Raw genomic sequence first — 12,370 nt, forward strand, 5'->3', positions numbered from 1 at the left:
ACAGCTTTTAAGCGCTACTGGCCTAGGTCACAAGGCAGGACCCTCCCTGCCTGGGAAGGGGCAGCGGTGCAGCAAGCCTCACAGTCCCCCACCCCCAGCCTGGAAGCCTCAGGCTCAGAACTGAAGGGCTGGCAGTTCCGTCAGAAAAGGGGGAAGGATTTGCCCAAGGTCACAAAGGTCCTCCCGACACCCTGCACCCTCACCAAGGGGATGCGAGTCAAGAGTGGCACTTGGTTCTAGAAACAGCCCCGCCCCCGCCCTCTCCCATGCTCCCACCTTCAGAGCTGGCCATGTGCACTCAGACCTGGTGGACACTCGTGGGAGGAGCACAGGCAGGCAGGGCCTCAGGTGCACAGAATCTCGGGGGATCTAGAGACACCCCACCCACCCCGAGACCCTTAAAAGCAACTCACTGCCTAATGCCCCCTTATACACACCCCTCCCACATCTCTGTGCCCCTCCTTCCTTCCCAGTCCTGTTCGTACTCCCCTCTCCTACACCACCTCCAAGCCTGGGCACACAACTGCCAGCTCTCTGCTGCCAGGGACGGGGGGAGGGAGGAGGGAGGCTGACCCTCCTGGGCAGGCAGTGATGTGGGCAGGCTGCAGGCCCCCGACTCTGAGCCCCTGGCACTCAGTTTGCTGCTGGGACTGCCTGGCCCCTGTGCCCACCCTGCCCTGCAGCTGGCGAATTCCTTGAGCACAAATGCTTGTCATCCATCTGTGCTCATGGGCCTGACCCGGCCTCGAGGGGCACAGCACAGTGTGAGCTGCGGGCTCTGGGCCAGAACTCAGGCAGCAGGACGTGCTTCCTGCTGCTGTGCTGTGACCTCGGTTTCCTTGCCTATGACAACGGGGACGAGCAGCCTGTTACGCACAGGTGCAAAAAGGAACGGCCTGGGCCAGGAGGAGACCTGCGGCTGGGCCGACGAGGCAGCAGAGCCCGAGGGCAGGAAGGAAAGGGCTGCACAGAGGCTTCTGGACAACAGGCCAGACTGTCTGCAAAGGTCGTGCTGGGCTTTCACGTTCTCCCCCTCACCTGCTCTCTCTGCAACGCCCGCCGGGTGGGAGTGTGTAACTTCCCACAGTCTGCGCGGGGCACGTCTGATTCCCACACGGTGCTTCACCGAGACTCAGGCTCGGAGGCGGGCAGAGGGTCACTGCTCTCCCACGGGGCGGGGCTCACAAGCAGAGGGAGCCAAAGGCAGGGAGCTGGAGGCGGAGGACAGTAGGAAGCGGGGGACAGGGCTGCAGGTAAGAGCCAGAACGGGGTCAGGGGCAGTGGGATAGGACAAGGGGTGCCTGAGTGCTCTGAGGAACAGGAGGAGTCTGAGGCAATGGAAGTCTGACCATGACTCACTGGAAGAATGAGGTGCCTTGGACTAAAAAGGTGATGGCACTCGGGGGACAAAACGAAGGGTGTGGCCGCTTTCAGGCAGGCTGGGCGAGGCCTGATGCCTGGAGTCTGACGAAGGCCAGTGCAGACAAAGGCCGAGGGTCCCGGTGCTGTGCCTGGCAAGGTGTCTGGGCAGTGGAAAAGAGGGCTCACTCCTCAGCAGAGGCAGGGTGGGCCCCCCATCAGCACCCCATCACAGGGCCTGCACCAGATGACCGCTGCCGTCCTGCCTGTGGCCAAGGAAGGTGGAGAGCTGGCCCCAAGCCAAGTCTGGTCTTATTCTTGACACAAGTGCACTTGGGAAACCAGCCATGCTCCAGAGACAGCAGATACCCCCCAGCAGATTATCAGGCGGCAACCACTGACTGGCTCCCTGTGCCAGGCACCCACGCTGGGTGTTGAGAAAAAAGAACGAGTGAGCACCAAGTGTTCACAGCCCAGGGTGGGCACACAGCCGTGGTGCGTGGACAGGATCCCAGAGGTCAACGACCAGGCACACACAGGCCAGCTGGGAAAAGGCTCATTTCCTGGAGTAAAAACCCACCGTTCTTCAGCTTCTCAAGTGGGTAGTGACCCAGAGGAGGAAAGGAAAGTGTCCACAGCATGGTGTGGGGGGTGAGGTGGATCTCTGGGTGGCACAGGGGGGTGTCTGGAGAGGCTGGGTGGGAGCAGGGACAGGGGTGCAGGGAAGGGCAGCAGAGGGAACAGCTAGCACTGTGAGTGTGCCCAGGCTGAAAGGGCCCCTCTCCTGCTCCGCGGCCCCAACAGGAAAGCAGCCCTTGCAAGGTCACGCCAAGGTCCTTCACACACAGCCAGCCTGGAACAGCTCCCTGGGCAGCCAGGCAAGGCTCCAAACTCCTGTGGGGCCAACCCCGTAGGGGGGCTGTGGCGTGGAGGCAGCCAGGCAACACGCCTGGACAGGCAGGTGGTCAGTCAGCCTCAAGTCCGCTGCTGTCCAGTGGCGGGACCTCTGGAGGCGGTTTCCTCCCCTGTGCGAGGGGGTCAGTGCTACTTCTGCAGGCGCTGAGGGTTAAACAAGGTAACCGGAGTCCATGGTCTCATGCAGGACCCACGTGACACCCACTGTGGGAAATGGCATCCCGGGGGTTCTGACCCCTGATGTCCATCAGCAATGGACCTAACTTGAACCCTGACCCTTGCTGCATCTTCTAGGAAACCAGATGCTCCCTGTTTTCACCACCACCACCCTGCCCTAACCCCCACCCCCAAACCCAAGAAAGCAGGCACCCTGCTGACTTCTGGGAACCACAGAGACTGAACAGGTACCAGGATCCAAGGCCCAGGTCCAGCCTGGGACACAGAAGGCCCATGACTGTCAGACCGGCCATCAGAGAAAGTGATCTACAGCTGACATTTTAAATGTAGCAACGTGCAAACGGAATAGTACTTTATTTTTTGCCAAGTTTCTGTAGATGAAAAACTTTTGATTTTTAAAAATGAGGCTCAAGCCGAAACCGGTTTGGCTCAGTGGATGGAGCGTTGACCTGCGGACTGAAAGGTCCCAGGTTCGATTCCGGTCAAGGGCATGTACCTGGGTTTCGGGCACATCCCCAGTGGGAGGTGTGCAGGAGGCAGCTGATCGATGTTTCTCTCTCATCGATGTTTCTAACTCTCTATCTCTCTCCCTTCCTCTCTGTAAAAAATCAATAAAATATATTTAAAAAAATAAATAAATAAATAAAAATGAGGCTCAAATGAAGAATGACCAATTCCCTCAGGGATGAGTGGCTAGAGGCCCAGGCCGGAGGAACAGGCACACCTCTGAGCTTCCCCACAGCCTGGCTCTGCACCCACATAACCCGATGGGTTTCGGCGCTTCCCTGTGCGGGCTGCAGGCCGCACCATGTCAGCAGGCCTCTGACAACTGTCCCGGCACGGAGGCAGCTGGGGGGCCATCACCAGGTTCTGCGTCCCTCTGTCTTCCCTCCGAGATGGGACGCTCCAGAGGCCTGTCCGTCACTGCTCCCAGCACCTGGCACACAGCAGCAGGTGGAGCAACAGTGAATGGGTGAAGGAATGAACCTCCCCCACACTGGGAGAGGCAGGGCTCACAGGCGAATCCCCCTGAGAGAGAAAGTTCTCCCCCACCTTGTCTGAGCCTCCCAGCAGCGCCGGACTCCCAGCAGGCTTGCCCCACGGATCCAGGGGCTGAGGCCCAGCGATGCCTAACGCAGGTCTGTGTGTGTCGGACCCCACGCTTCTTCTCAGTTTGGGGACGCAGACAGCTGGAAGCCGAGTTCCCTGCTGCCACACATCTGCTCCTTCACCCGGAATATCTGTCCTCTCCTCCCTCCAACATTACTTTCTTCTCCTGTCAAAGGAGGGAAATCCCAACCATGCCCACGTCTTAGGGGTGTGGTAGGGAGCACCTCTAACCAGGTTCCCTAAAATTAAACTTCCCAGTACTAGGGAATCTCTGCAGAGGGCTGGACCCAACAGCCATTCACCTCTGCAATAACAGCAGTCATGACAGTACGCCAGGCAATTAATTATCTGGTTAATTAAATGATCAGTACTATGTAAGCAGTCACCGAGGAATCTAGTAATTCAGCACTGCGTTCTCCGTTCACACATGAGAAAAACGGGGTGCAGTTAACCCACCCAGGCTCACACACTCGGTGCCGTCAGGGCCCAAGGGTGAGAGTGGGCTCAGGTCTAGACTGCCCAGCGCCCTGCTCGAACCCGACTCCCCCTTCACACACACAGGTGATCTCACTAGGATCTCACAGCACCTCAGCATCACCTCTGCCACAAGCCAACTTCACAATCCCCAGGGCTGACATCTCCTCTTGGTGGCATGCCAGAGGGGCAGGACCAAGCCACCAGGAGCAACTCCCACCCAGAAAAGCACCCCGAGGAGCTAAGAGCGGGTGATACCTCAGTGGATGACTCGTCAGCGGGAGAGCGGGAGCTACGAGGCGAGTCCGACCTGCCGGGCACCGTTAGGCAGGTCAGCTGCTCTGCAACCGCCAGAGTGGTCCCTAAAATAGCAACCTGATGGGCGGCGGCGTGAAGATGACCCACAAGGGACACAGAGCCCACACCCGCGACCACGAGCTCAACAGTGGCCAAGGACTGCACAGGCTCACCCAACACAACTGTGGAAAGCATTTCTGCACTTCCTTTAATTCTGTAGTCAAAATGATTAATGACGGAATGATTTAAAAACAAAAGCAACTCGAGGAACCCAGCTGACTGGCGCTCACTGTCTTGACGTTACTCACACCCTGAACAGGCCCCTCTGGCCTTCGCCTGGCTCCACGGGCAAGCAGGAACCATGGCTGGCCCTCACGCCCAACACAGCCTGGCAATGTCTTTGGACCTTTCTCAGGCTTTAAAATACACACACACACACACAACACTAACCAGCAACGCTGAGGAGAGGAGGGAAGACACACCTGCACACACCAGGTCCCTCCTGCAACCCAAACTGGGCCCAGAGGCCCAGCCGGGAGCTGTACTGCAGGCCGCGTGCCCTCCCATCAGGCCACACATCCCCCAATTCAGAGAGAACATTTCAGTTGAGAAATTAACTGATGGTGACACGAGGTCCCCTCCCACCCTCTCACCCGGCCCCACCACTTCCCTTTTTTTGGAGGGCACAACGCCTCCTGCCAGCAAGCCCACTCACCACCACCTGGACTTCCTCTCCATGGTGGGATGGGAGGAGGAGCGAGAGTCACAAGCGGATGTCCAGGTATCAGTCCTCCTCATGGAGCTCTGGGCGTGGCCCGGACCCCCTGCCCATCCTCACAGTGGGCAGCCGAGTGATCAGGCCGGGAGGCCCAGCTGGTCCGTCTGGGGGAATGGAACCGCCACCCAGACTCTCTGGTCCTGAGGACACGCAACTGATGTCTGACCTGCCGGCTAGAGAGCAAACAGGCTTCCCCTAGCAGAGGAGCCGGCAGCAGACAGGGTTCTGAGGCTGAGCTTGTTACTGTGTTCACCATCCTGGGGCCCGATGGAAAGAGCAAGCTGAACACCCCAGGGAGCGGCTCCTGAAAGTGACACCCTTACCTCGCACACACAGCCTAGGCACACAGGCCTGCTGACACCAATTCTGGGCTCCCCCCAGAGCTCCCCAGAGTGGCCACCAAGACCACATCAGGCCTCCTGTGGGCCACATCCCAGCACTGGCTGACCCAGCCTGTGACCAACGAAAATGAGCAGCTCTTTCTCATATGGACAAATGTCAAAGCAGCCCTAGTCCATGTGTAAATAACAGATTCTGGAAACTCAGTGATCTGACCAGATTCACACCTGAGGCTCCTCCGGCCGCCATGACTGCCGCCGGCAGACTTTCAAGTCAGTCTCTGGACTCTTCCCAAAGGGCAAGCCTGCTTTTCCCTGAGAAAATCCTCAGCCAGCTCCCATATGCCGCCCAGTTCCTTCCTCTCCATTCAAATACTTGCAGAGCGTCTCTGGGCTTGTCGTCTGGAGACATGACTGCTGCCCTCAGGGAGCTCAGGGGCAGGCGGAAGAGGAAGCGGCCTGTCCGGCTACCCTGACTTCCTGGTGCTCTGGGAGTGCCCAGTGACTAACAGCTGAGAAGAGGACACCTGAGCTCAGCTCCCCCGAGGGCGAGCAGGCTGTCCCTGCTGGGAAGAGGGAACGGCAGGGCAGGGAGTGCTGGGTGACGGGAAGGAGGGAACGGCCAGCCCGGCTCCACTTGAGCCCACAGCACTGAGAACCAGCAGGAGTCCGGGGACGGACAAGGAGGCGGCAACATGGGATTAGCGTGTTATTTATGAAGAACATTCAGGAAGTACCAGAAAGGAAAGGGCACAGGTCACTGGTGGAAGCCACGGGAAAAAAGGAGCTGGAAACAATCGAGAGCCACCTTCTTACTTCCAGGACAGCAGCGGGCAGCGGCCTGTGCGTCTGCCGGAGGCTCCCAAAGCTGCCACTCCCTCTAGTGCACAACTACCGGGATCATCCAAACGCAAGTTCAGAACAAAGGGATTTGCCCAGTGGCTCACCCCTCCTAAAAGGCGGCCAGCATTTAACTGAGCTTTCCTGATTGCATCATGCTTCCAAGATAAACAGCCCCCGGCTGGGGCGTGCTTCCCGCACAGGAGCCCGAGAGGTGTGAGCAGGTCCATCCTTACCAAGTGAGAAAAGTAAGGAAACACAAACTGTTGGGGCTGCGAAGGCCTCAAATATCATCCGCACGGGAGGAACCAGTTATAGAGAGACCCACCATTTCAGCATCTCCCAGGCTGAGACCTGCAGATCTGAATGTCCCAGGAGCCCGCCCTCTCCCAGGCCCTGCTTCTACCCCATGCCCTCTGAGGCGCCCCTGGGCCGGCCACACCCTCCAGAAGCTGACCCAGTGGAGGAAGGGACCGCATGAGGCCACACCAAGCTGCCTGGGGACCTGCAGTGGTCACCAGGGTGAGCTCTGGACACAGCAGCCCTGATGAGGACACAGAGCAATCTCTCATACAACATAAGCGTCCTGAGGGCACAGGAGGTCCAGGTAGTGTGGGGCATGAGGAGGCCTCTGGACGCACGTTGGCTGGTCTGTCCACTTTGCATGGTGCTGAAGCCACTGGAAGGCGACTGGAACTTGAGTGCCCAGGTCACTCTATGAGCCGCCCAGTATCTGTCCTTGGGGGCAGAAAGAGCTCACCCAACCCACGGGGAGTCCCTGGGAGGCCAGGAGCCAACGACTGGCAAATGGAGACGCTGGGCTCAGGACAAGTGATCTGTGGACTTGGTCCCAGCCCCCCGCCCAGCCCAAGTCCAACAACAACCCCTGGGCAGAGGGTGCTAACCAGGCCTGGGGGCCAGCCTCCCATCCTTCCGTCCCAACACAGGCCCCAACGTGGGACCTGAGCTAGAAAAGCAAGTTATTTACAGGTCTACTCCCCGGCAAGCCAGGGGTTACAGAGCAACCAAGTGTGCTGCTCCTCGGAGCTACTTTAACTCTTATCAGCTGTTTCTCGGAGTGTCACAGCCTAAGTGGTCAAGGTAAGACACTGTCTCCTCCCTGGTGTGATCTGCAAGTGACAAAATCCTAATTAAAACCAAATTCACACTGCAAGTCAGAACAGGCACATTTGTGGGAGAAATATCGCGGAAACAGCTCTTTTAACCCTCAGCTCCACACATCTACTTCCTGTGGGAGCACCGTGTGTTGTTAACCATGTGCTGGGCTGAGGGTGAGAAGGCACTCTGCCCTCCTAGGCTGCAGGGGTGTCACACAGGGAGCCCAGGTGATGGCCGGGTGAGTCCTCCTCAGTGGGCAACAACCATGTAAGGTGATGAGGACAGTGGAGCCTGATACTCCCCCCACCTTCCCGTCACCGAAGTGTGAGGCCATGGAATCCCACTGCTCAGATGATGCCCACTTCCCCATCCCACCCCGCCCAAGAGGGGCACATGCCTCCCTGCACGTAGGCCCTTCTCTTCCCTCCGTTCACCCAGCTGCCACCAGTGTCACCGAGGAAGACCCAGCCCTGGCCCCTGAGCTGCCCAGTTTAGAAGGGCATTTCCTACACGAATGCAGAGAACGTGAGTCCAAGTCAGAAAAGGCTAGCCGCAGTGTGTGGGGTGAGGTCCCTGGGGTGGGGGGCTTACACAGTTGATCTCCCCAAGTTCAGACCACCTCCACTCTGGCCTGCCCTGCTCCTGCTCCTGCCCCTGCCCCTGCCCCTTTCCCGGTTCCACGCCTCCAAACAGCTACTGCCCTACCAGCCCTCCACTCTATCCCTCGGCAAGTATTTTCTCAACGCCTCTGCCGATTCACACAGAGAGCCCAAGTGGGGACATGACCCCTATGCCAACCAGTGAGATAAAGCGGAGACCGTGCATTCACAGTGGGCTCAGAAGCCCCCTCCTCCATGCAGCCTACTGTGTGCAAGTGTCACCCCCCACCCCGTGCCCTGCTGCCAGCCCTCCCTCCAGGACCCCCTCCATGGCGTAGGGGAGCACGCTGTATTATGGCTGGTGGCACACGGCTTAGTTTTCCTGCTAAACACCTTAAAAATGTTTCAGGGGCACAGCTGGTGTGGGTCAGTGATTGAGCACTGACCTATGAACCAGGAGGTCACAGTTCAATTCCTTGGCGGCACAGGCTCCAGATTTGGGTTCCATCCCCAGTGTAGGGCCAGCAGGAGGCAGCCAATCAATGGTTCCCTCTCATCACTGATGTTTCTCTCTCTCTATCCCTCTCCCTTCCTCTCTGAAATCAATAAAAAAATATTTTTTAAAAAATAAGAGTAACACCAGTGGGTGCAGAAGAAGGGCCAGGTAACTTACTCCTCGCCCCCGAGGGCCCCACACTCACCCCCACGCCCTAAGAGAGCCCTGCTCTCAGGGGTCACGCAGGTGCTTTCTCTAGGACGCAATCAGCCGTGTGATTAGAGGTACCACCCTGAACACACTGTGCAGGGGGAGGGCGATGACCTTGAAAGGACAAATGTTTTCTGCTCCAGCCACATGCTTTCTCTAGACAGAACGGCTCTTTCCAGCCCTGGGTCAAAGCAGCCCTGGAGTGTGGCTTTTACTCCCCACGGGGCGTCGTTACCACAGCAACTGTATTTCCTCTTGGAATTCTTTCAAAAATTCAAGCTGTAGACTCCCACCAAAACAAAACCGGAGAGAAACCAGGGGAGCTGGGAGCTGGGATTAAGGGAAGGCCCTGAGGGAGAGCCACTGAGGCTCTGGCCAGGCCACGCACAGTCGGGGCTGACGGCAGGTGTCCGATGGCAGGTGTATTAATCCAGAAGCACAGGAACAAGGGCAGGCTTGCTGACGAGAAGTCTATAGGCCAGGCGTGTGACTACACCGCGACCTGCCCAGTTAGGGATCTACCATCAGGTCACCGGGGAGGCTGCTTCCAGCAAGACCCTGTTCACCGCCCAGACCCGCCCCTCCAACCTTCCAGAGACTCCTCCTAAATGCCTGCAGGGCGAGCCTCAGGGCACAGAGCTGTCTTCACCTTTGCTGTCTAAACTCATCCAGCCCTGTGGCTTCCCCTGCCTCCCATCGGAGCCCAGATCCTGCTCTAACCGTCACCCCGGGCTGACAGAGCCAAAACCAGACCGGACTTCCCCTTCAAAACCACTCTGCCCCGCAGGGCTCATCTCAGAGGCAGGCGCCCTCACCGCCCATCTACCCAGTTGCCCTGGGAGGGCCACTGCCTCACAGGGGACTAGTGCAGCCACCTCCGACCTCCACAGCCAGGCCTCCAAGGGCTCCCCACCCGCATGTGGAGTGGGGTCCAGCCTCAGTGGCCCCGCCTCCCAGGCCCTCTCTATTCTCAACCCCACCCTGCCCCCCAACCCTTCACTCCAATCCTGCCACCCAGAGACCCTTTCTGGCCCTCAAAAAGCCAAGCTAGTTCCCTGCTCAGCCAGAAATGCTCTTCCCTAGATCTTGGCATCCCCTCTGCACTTGCCTCCTCCCCGCCCCACCCCCATCTCCCACACCGAGATCCTTCCTTGCTCACAAGTTCCTCACTTTACCCCCTTTTACATGCACACTGTCAGCCACCCCTCCTGTGGGAGCCCCGTGAGGCAGACCCCTGGCACTCGCTGGTGCTCAACAACATGTGCTTGGGACCCTAACCGGTTTGGCTCAGTGGACAGAGCGTCGGCCTGCGGACTGAAAGGTCCCAGGTTCGATTCCAGCCAAGGGCATGTACCTGGGTTGCAGGCACATTCCCAGTAGGGGGTGTGCAGGAGGCAGCTGATCGATGTTTCGCTCTCGTTGATGTTTCTAACTATCCCTCTCCCTTCCTCTCTGTAAAAAATCAATAAAATATATTTAAAAAACAAACAAAACAAACATGCACTTGGGGGTGGCTGCAGAGTTCCCACAGTGAGGACGGCAGTGCTCCAGGGAAAGGAGGTGCTCAACTTCCAGTGACAGAAAGCCAGAGCGATCAGAGATTCCAGAAAAACAAACCATCTGCGGAACTTAAAAAATGCATGGACTTCTAGGCTCTACACCAAGATCTACACCCAAGATAGGCGGTCTGGGGTGGGGCCAGAGAAGAGATTGCAAACTGTTTCCCAGGTGACCCAGAGGCACAGGGAGGTCTAAGAACCTGACTGAGCAAACATCTTCATTTCACACGAGTCAAGGCCTCAGCGAGATGACTCAATGCCAAGTGCCAATACTGGCTCATCAACAGGTGTCTGTGTGGGAGCCCCACATGCCCGCCCACAAGGCACTCCCTCTCATTGGCCCAGAAAGTCGGTCCTTGGGAAGAACAGGGACTGACTGCACACCCCATCGTGGCTGCAGCTCTGCAAATCCACTTTCTCGCTAATTTAATCCTTCACACGAAAAGGAAATTTCACCTTCAAAGAGGTCAGGGCTCTGCTGAAAAAGCCAGGGGACAGGAGGACGTCCTCTTTGCTGCCAATGTTAACAGGGCCAGCGGCACCCACGGTCACGCAGCGAAGAGGACTGGAGGACCACCCACCCTCCCCGCTTAGACAGGGCCAGTGTGCAAGGCCCTGAGCTAGGCACTTCAGACACCCTCCCCCGCACTCCCGGCTACTGAGGAGGTCAGGAGCTGTCTCGATTTTTGAGACAAGGAGAGGAAGGCTCCAAGTTTAAAGATCTGTTCTGAGTCCCACAGATGTGATCTTCAGAGCTGAGATTTAAACCACATCTGCCTGGCTCCAAAGCCCACTCGCTCCACTCGCCACGCGGCTCCCACCAGGTAACCTGATGGCAATTTCTGTCTGTGATGGAGACCTGCTTGTTCGCAAGCACCTGGAGTGAGGGCTAGAGAGAGACACGGGGACAGAGCTCTGCATCGCCATGAGATCCCTTCAGCCCCAGGTTTCCTGGTCGATTAAAGAGGGATAAACCAAGAGCTGCCTCAAAGGGCTACCTGAGATCCCGTCACACACTGCCAGGTAAATGCTGTGACAGCCAGCCTGCAAAAGGCCCCACACACGACCTCCTCAGCTGATTTTGCAGCCAGGCTGTGGGCATGGGGAGGTGCCACATGGGGTTGGAGACAAAGGCAATTCCTGAGGGGTGAGCAGGATACAGACAAGTCAGACTCCTCACCCAGCACACTGGGCTCTTCCCTACCCACCCCCCACGTCCCCCAACACTTGCTAGCCCCCCCCTCCAGCTCCTCTTCTGCCCTCATCCCACATTGGCCAGGACCCCTGCCCATGCCCCCACATCAGCAAGTATCAGCGTGCTCCCCTCTCCTACCTTGGCACTGCTCCCTCCCACACTGCCCCGTGACTGGATGCTGGAGTGTGCAGTTCACAACTACACTGCTCTGCACTGTAGCCAGGAGGGAGCATCTGCTGGAGACACTGGCCGTTAAGATTGACCACTTCAAATCCTCTGTCCCAATTCTAGGCTCCCAGGCTGACCTGATGGTCAGCGTCTCCACCTAACCTCTTAGCTTTCCATAAGCGGGAGTTTAGGTAGAGACACGGTCCTCATAAGTGAGGCTAGATGGAGCAAGTCCTCAGAGATGCTGTCCAATAAGACAGCCATAAGTCAAGGGTGGCTGTTTAAATGTACAGTAATTAAAATGGAATAAAATGTACAGTAATTAAAACTAAAATCAATAAAATGTCACATTAGCCACATTTAAAAAATATTTTTATTGATTTCAGAGGAAGGGAGAGGGAGAGATAGAAACCTCAATGATGAGAGAGAATCATTGATCAGCTGCCTCTTGCACGCCCCCTACTGGGGATCAAGCCCACAACCTGGGCATGTGCCCTTGACTGGAACTGAACCTGGGACCCTTCAGTCCGCAGGCTGACGCTCTATCCACTGAACCAAACCAGCCAGGGCACATTAGCCAGATCTTAAGGCTGAAGATCTATGTGGCCTGCAGCTATGTTGCTGGGCAGTGTGGGTTACACAGAGAACACCACCAGCATCGCATCAGGTTCCAATGAACAGTGCTGCTCTCCAGGGCTGGTCTCCAGAGCCCCGTGAAAAACAGGAACTGCTGCTG

The 12,370-nt window shown here is 57.5% G+C and overlaps 1 protein-coding gene across 2 annotated transcripts in view; it reads right to left on the bottom strand.

Annotated features, from left to right (window-relative positions):
• Positions 1-12,370, bottom strand: part of CCDC12 (coiled-coil domain containing 12) — a 35,222-nt gene that overhangs the window by 13,492 nt on the left and 9,360 nt on the right. The window lies entirely within an intron of this gene.

This window comes from Myotis davidii, unplaced genomic scaffold, assembly GCF_000327345.1.
Source record: "Myotis davidii unplaced genomic scaffold, ASM32734v1 scaffold663, whole genome shotgun sequence".
NCBI lineage: Eukaryota > Metazoa > Chordata > Mammalia > Chiroptera > Vespertilionidae > Myotis > Myotis davidii.